General features: G+C 38.9%; 1 long non-coding RNA gene across 1 annotated transcript; it reads left to right on the top strand.

Moving 5' to 3' along the window:
* Positions 1–620: 620 nt before the first annotated feature.
* Positions 621–1643, top strand: LOC135249483 (uncharacterized). Its single transcript, XR_010328700.1, has 3 exons — positions 621–1234; positions 1274–1350; positions 1460–1643. It is a non-coding gene; the product is annotated as an uncharacterized LOC135249483 (long non-coding RNA).
* Positions 1644–7208: the final 5565 nt, after the last annotated feature.

Genomic DNA, 7208 nt, shown 5'->3' on the forward strand with positions numbered 1-7208 from the left:
GATAATATGGTAAAAAATACCAAATACATACAAACATTTCATAATACCACAATAGAAAAATATATAGAGATAGAGAGACATAATAGAAAAATTATCAAATGGCATACCAACAAACAACAAGTAAAACATTTTTTACATATTATATAAGAATAATAGTTAAAAAACCTCATGGTATAATAAGCAGAAGACCAATTACAAGATGTTTTTAGCCACTAGCATACTAGGGCACTGGAAAAGAGGGCAAGAAAGAAAATCACAAAAACGGTTTTATGTCAAATTCCTCATTTAGACCATTGGGGGGCATGGTATTGAGGAAATAGATCCAGAAGGTTTCACGTTTGAGAAGCCTTTTTTCAAGATCACCTCCCCTATGAGGCTTCTCCAATTTTTCCACACCAACATATCTCAATGCACTGACATTATGACCAGCTTGTTTAAAATGAGCAGCCACAGGGTTACGATCATCCCCAGTTCTGATATTACTCCTATGTTCGCTAATCCTGGTTCGTAATGCTCGCGATGTTTCTCCCACATAAGGCCACAAGGACAACGGATAAGATATACAACATGCTTGGAGCTACATGTAATGGCACCATGTACGGATATGTCCCGACCGGTGCGTGGTTGGCTGAATCTTTTACATTTGTGCGTGTAAATGCATTGGGTGCAGCTACCACACCTGTAATTACTGTCTGGTACAACGGGGAAGGTCGGTGCACAATGAGGGCACATATCCGATTTGACTAAACAATCTCGTAGATTGGTGGGACGTTTAAAAACAAGTTTAGGTGCTTCTGTAAAAACTCTCTTTATTTTGGGGTCTGACTCGACAATATGCCAATGTTTCTGGATGACATTTTTAAACTGTGAACCAAATGGAGAATATTTTGTACGATACATAGGAAAATTACTTTTACTTTTAAAAATAGTTTTTTATTATGGTTTGACCGGAGACATTCATCCTGTGTTATCTGATCAAATTGTTCCTTAGCTGCGTCTACCCACTCGCTTTTGTACCCTCTGCTGAGGAATCTATTAGACAGATATGTGGCCTGTGTTATGTAAGACATGTTATCACTGCAGATCTTCCGAACCCGATGAAACTGGCTGATGGGCAGACTTTTTAAGAGTGGTCGTGGGTGCCTCTTGTCAGGCAGTGAGATTGTATTTGAAGTGGACGCAGGAATGAGAGTCATCCGCAGAGACATAGCATCCACTCTGCTGAGCTGCACTGGTATGATCAGTTCTTCCCAGTGTCACACATTTTTCTTAGAGGACTTGACAGACCTGTGCGTGGCTTGTGGTAAGGTCACCAGCAGATATGCAAGAAATGCTAAATTGGATGAATGGGTTTGTAATTTTTTTTTTCCTACACTTGAATTTGTATGTCCTATGTGTCTGCCATTACCTACGTCCACACTGTCAAAGGGCTATATAAAAAATTAGCATTTTCTTTCAGATTGAGTGCACCAGGGAGGACTGTGGACGCTGGTACCATTTGCACTGTGTGGGGAGGCCTCAGGTGGAGGGGGACTACATGTTTTGCTTGCAGTGATGACTGATTAAAAAAAAAAAATTACCTACAAATGTGAATTTGTGGTGGACTTTTAATAAATCTACTGACTTCCCATTATGTTGTCATTTTATTTTGTATTTAGACTGTAGTGGTTTCAGTGCCTAGGCATTATTAGGGTTCCCCCCTGAATTGATGTAGTTGTGCTGGGGTGTCTTTCATGAAATTACACTACTTGAAACTGGTTGAAGGGAACTTTGACAAGGTGGTCCCAACAAAGGTTTATAAGCACAGTAATATAACCAACTTCTAGTAATTGGTTCATTTTGAACCACAATAGTTAGATTTATACTTTAACTTTGCAGCTTTTTGTACATCAAGTAGGTATACTCAAGTACAGAAAATGATCGTAAAATACTGAGCTAGCAGTAACCACTAGTGCTCAGTGGATGTATCAGTTACTTTAGACTTAACTGAAAAGTGGGCCAATTTAGTGCCAAAATTGTAAAAGTCAGACTAGTGGGGCTATATTTAAATTTGACATGCACCTTATAGTTTTATTTATTTTTTGTTAAGGGGATGCAGGCTAGAGCCCGACCGATGCCAGATTTTTGGGTCCGATGCTGATCGCGATTTTGGAGAGTCCTAGCCCACCGATTACCGATGTTTTGACCGATATTTTGTCAAAAATGCAACATTTTCTAATCAATTTGAAAAACTTATATTTTATTAAAGTTTCTATATTTAAGAACATTTAACTTATAACTTACAAATAAAAATAAAAATAAACACACAAAGAACTTTTTAGATAAAAAAATGTAAAAGATGATATTAAATTAAATATATATATATTAACACCATCTTTAAGTGTGTGAAATCAAAATAACTCCACACCTTGCTTTTACTCCTTTCTTTTCCAGCCATCTATAAAAAATTTATTTAAAAAAATCAGTTTTCCAGTTTCAAACATGTATTTTTATAAATATTATTATTATTGTTGTTGTTATTAATTTGTTATTATTATTTCTTAGTATCTATTCTCAGTAAATTAATTATATTTTTTTATTCCTACGACATGATCTCAGAGCGTAAGACTTTATCTAGTGAGCTTCCCTGTCCATAAGAATTCGGTGGTGAAAATAACTACAATGCGCTCTGACGCGTGACTAGATGACACACTCGCTCGCAATAACGCATTAGCTATTGACACAGCCTCATTATTTCTTATTATATATTCTCAGTAAGTTAAATTAATTATATTTTCTTATTTTATTTCTACTACATGATCTCAAAGAGTAAGCCATTATATAGCGGAGCTAATGAGTGAATCAAGTGTAACGTTAGATGAAATTAAATTGACTGGATGAAATACGTGAAAAAAACTACAATGCGCTTTTGTGCAGGTTACCCGCGCTAACTGTTGGTTGATTCACTTCTCCAACAGCAATCCTTCTCTCATGTTATCACGACAAAGCTAGATAACATGGCTTAAAATGATCCACGTTAGAAGTGTTTTATCAGCGTTTTTACTGTCTGGTTAGCTTGCTACGATGACGCGTGACTAGATGACACACTCGCTTGAAATAACGCGTTGGCTATCGACACAGCATCATATAGTAGCTAATATCATCTCAGATAAAAAAACAAATGTGTGATGCATTCAATCACCATTTTATTTTGGCTGGTTATTTATTTGAGAATACAGCGATGTCCTCTGGAAATCCTACGCTGCTTATGTGCTCACTGCCACTTCATAAAGGCTTGCTAGCCAGCTAGCTTGCTAAGGTGAACCAAATGTTAGCTGGCTCGCTCGCTTGATAATGAGGATTGATAAACATAGTGGTCGTATAAATGCATTTAATTAAAAACTTTTACTAAATATACATACCTTTATTGTGGCAATCGAATCTGTGCAGACAAGTCTTGCAGTCGAGAATATTGGATGAGGCACGAGTGACAAACGTCTTATTACAGAAGTAGCGCGTCAGCTGCTGTTCACACTTAGAGCTCCCTCTACTGGATAATTCTAGTAAATAGCAATTACAACATTCGGACAGACCAGTACAGATAAATAATCAATGTTTCTTTTGTTTATTATACTTATTTAAAAATCGGGACACATCGGCTGCATAACTGCCGATCCCAATGTCGTCAAAAAAGTCAAATAATGGCCGATATATCGGCCGTACCGATATATCGGTCGGGCTCTAATGCAGGCATTTACTGTTTCGAACGCTCCGCGCTATGACTGCATTAATATAAATAAACTGAGCCGGTGATTAAATTTAATGCATGGTAGGTTTCATGTAGATGCTCAATTTAATCTGGTTGTTAGACCGTTATGTAGTGACAGCGCAGAGTTTTTTCTCTTGAATTTGGTATTTCTCCGTAACACTGTTCTCCGCTAGCGGTAATCTGTCAAAAAATGTGAACAAGTCAGGTATTCTTCATGGTAAAGAGAAATTTTTGGACATCGCTTTTGATACGGTTTGTGTCGAAAGTGCTGCGACGAAAACAGCGATAGATTTACCCAGAAGCCACATCTGTCCAAAAGGTAAACAAGTCAGGCAGTTTTCGCGGTCGGGGAAAATTTTACGACAACGTTACCTCATATGAGAGAGATGGCTACTGTGCGCAACGTTGTCGAAATTAATGTTGCCTTTCTTGACATGGTCCGGTAGCTAGCTAACAGAGAAAATAAATTAGCCCTGAAATGGTCCCATTCATTGTTTTCAAACCTAATGATGAACAAACAGGCAATCTGCAATTCCACGTGGGGACTACCCCAAACATGGCCCACAATTTAGGTAGAGTATATTTCATATTTAAAAACGTTAGCGGTACCTACCAGTCCAAGAGAAAGTGAGCCACATCTGTATCTCCCCTCAGTTCCTTTTCTTCTTCCAATGCTCTCCACCTTGGCAAGGCAACGCAAATGGTAACTCTGGTTTTTCCTCGCTGACGGTCGCTTTTCTTTTTTGACTTTTTGCCTGTATCTGAATGTCAAATTTGTTTCTTTTTCTTTGGATTTGCAATTGTTTTTGAAGTTTCATCGGCTGTAGTCATCGATCTTTTCTTTGTTTGTTCGGCCATAATGACTGTTTACTCGCAGTCGCAACGCTAGCAGAGACCGGAAAAAACAGTACGCCGCTCACACACAAGTGAGTTGAAGAGTCAGCCTGTTGCGTTAGCTCCGCCTACCCTCTCTGGCGGACCAACCACTACTGAGTGATGGAAAACGTGTCACTAACTGTGCGCTGCCTGTGAGTTTTCCCGGAATGACGCCACAGACACCCAGCTCATAATCATAAATTAATATAATAATAATAATATAAATGAATATAGTAATAGGCTCAATCACCATTGTGTTACCTAATTTGGCGATAAATAGTGACTTAACAGACATTTATTTAAATGAAAACCTTTGAGATTATTACTTTAAGATAGTAATATGCGCCTACATAGGCGGGTGCACAACGCGCAATGTTTAAAAAAAAATCATGTCATAATGGTTAGTCATAATATTGGTAATATAATATTAATATTATACTATATATATGAACATAATATTCATAATATAATATTTGGTGGAATCCTGCTGTTGCCGTAGATGGTCTGCTCGCGCGCTTTCACTTTATGCTTGAGCAGATCTGTTTCCTCTGCAAAGAAGTGTTCTTTCCTACTACTTGGCAAATCCGCCATTATAATAGCAATCCGCCATGGTGCAAGCGCACCTGGCTTTTAAAGGGATTGGGAGATGACATTCTGATTAGTTTATTTCATGTTATGCCCAAAACACACCTATGATTAATTAAGAGACTAAGTACAACCCCTTTGAACCATGCGCCTTACTTTGCGCTCAGATTATCCGCCGTTAAACTAGCAAAAGTGGATTTGGACACACCCTAAATGCACTTGCGCCATACGCTTTAGATCATGCACTTAGCTCGTTAAAATAGAGCCCTTAATGTTTTAAATAAAAGTTCTAAATATTGAACTAATTTTAGTTGCTTTTAACCTATAGCCTCATTTGGAAATGTTATGTCCTCATATACCTTATAGTCTCCCCACATCTTGTGTGAAATGGCTATCCAATTAATAAATCAAATTCATTTCTTGAAACAGAACAGATGTACCAATAGTTTCTTAAAACAAACTTTAGAATTTTTGAGAGTTAACAGATTCGGTCATGACTGGTAATAAGCAGTGGTGGACAAAGTACGCAACTTCATTACTTGAGTCAAAGTATAGATACCCCTGGTCAAATATTACTCCACTACAAGTGAAAGTTGTTCAGTCAATTTTTACTTGAGTTAAAGTACTGGAGTACTTGCTTTTAAAAATACTTAAGTATTCAAAAGTACATTTTATTTTTAATGCCAACACACTGTTGTATTGTTTCTACGATGCATTTACAGAAGCTCATTTACAGATTCATTTTTACTGTTATTAGATAGCAACACATGATAGACAGGGGTTAAACTGGGATTTGGGAGGTGGGTGGACCCTGAGATCCGGTGGGAGGTGGGTGAAAAAAGATACAAACCAATGAATGTCTCTGCTCAAAATAGTTGTATCTTTAATGTATTGTGCACATAATTGTGCTTAAGGAAAACAATGTTTTAAAAAGAATGTATAATATTTGTGCAAGAGATTAAATGATAAATGCGACTTAGGAAAATCAGTTTTAATCGCTAAGCAGTGGCGGAATCTTCCTATGATTTTCCTTGAGTATCAATACAATTAATCCACAAAATAGGCTACTCAATACGATCATATATAGCCAGCGCTCCTCAAATAGGCAGTTTTAGCGAGTAGCCTAGGCCATATAGCCTACATTTATGTTAATTTGCAGTACAAAATTGTGCACATTTTTAATCAACATTATTTGTGGATACACTTCTTTCTCCGCACTCATATTCATGGCAAATATCTGCAATGCGTAGGCTAGATTGTAAACACAATTGAAGTGCTGGTTTTGTTTTTGCTGGTTATTCTGAGAGCTAACATAGTAGATAAAAAATAAGATACACCAGTCTGTTAAGTGTAGACTACTTGGTGATTAAAACAGATTTTTAACGGATAAATTGAATTTATGATTTAATCTCCCTAACTGTTATGGGGGCTCTAGGCTGGTGAACCCACGTGCAAGGCACAGAGGCAGGGAGACCGAATTAAGGTAAAGCAGAGTATTTATTAGGGGTAGAGGGAACAGACAATGGACACGGCCAGGGAGTGGGCGAAGCTGGGAAGATAGCTGGAAGAATGGGGAGCCGGGCTAGCAGCTGGCCGTGGAGGCAGGGTTGAATGCAGAGGGAGAGCTGGGGGGCTGAGCCGAGCAGATCTGGAGCGGAATCTAAGGAGGAGCTGAGCAGAGCGGAACACAGAGCTGGGGAACCGAGCTGAGCAGATCTGGAGTAGAATCCTGGGGGGAAGTGAGCCGTGCGGGGTCCAGGACAGGGGAGCAGGGCTGGCGAAGCAGGGGCGGAAGACAGGGACTGGAGAAAGAGCAAACGGAATGAGCAGAGGTTACGATCTGGCAGCGTGGATGTGGCAGAGCTGAGTATTTGTAGGAGTCTTGATTATGAGATGCAGCTGGTGGCGCTTCTGCTCTGACTCCAGTACACCTGTCTCCACTCCGACAATCACACACAGACACACAGGGAGAGAGAGAGGACGGGAGCTACTGGGAAGG

The sequence above is a fragment of the Anguilla rostrata genome, chromosome 2, assembly GCF_018555375.3.
Source record: "Anguilla rostrata isolate EN2019 chromosome 2, ASM1855537v3, whole genome shotgun sequence".
NCBI lineage: Eukaryota > Metazoa > Chordata > Actinopteri > Anguilliformes > Anguillidae > Anguilla > Anguilla rostrata.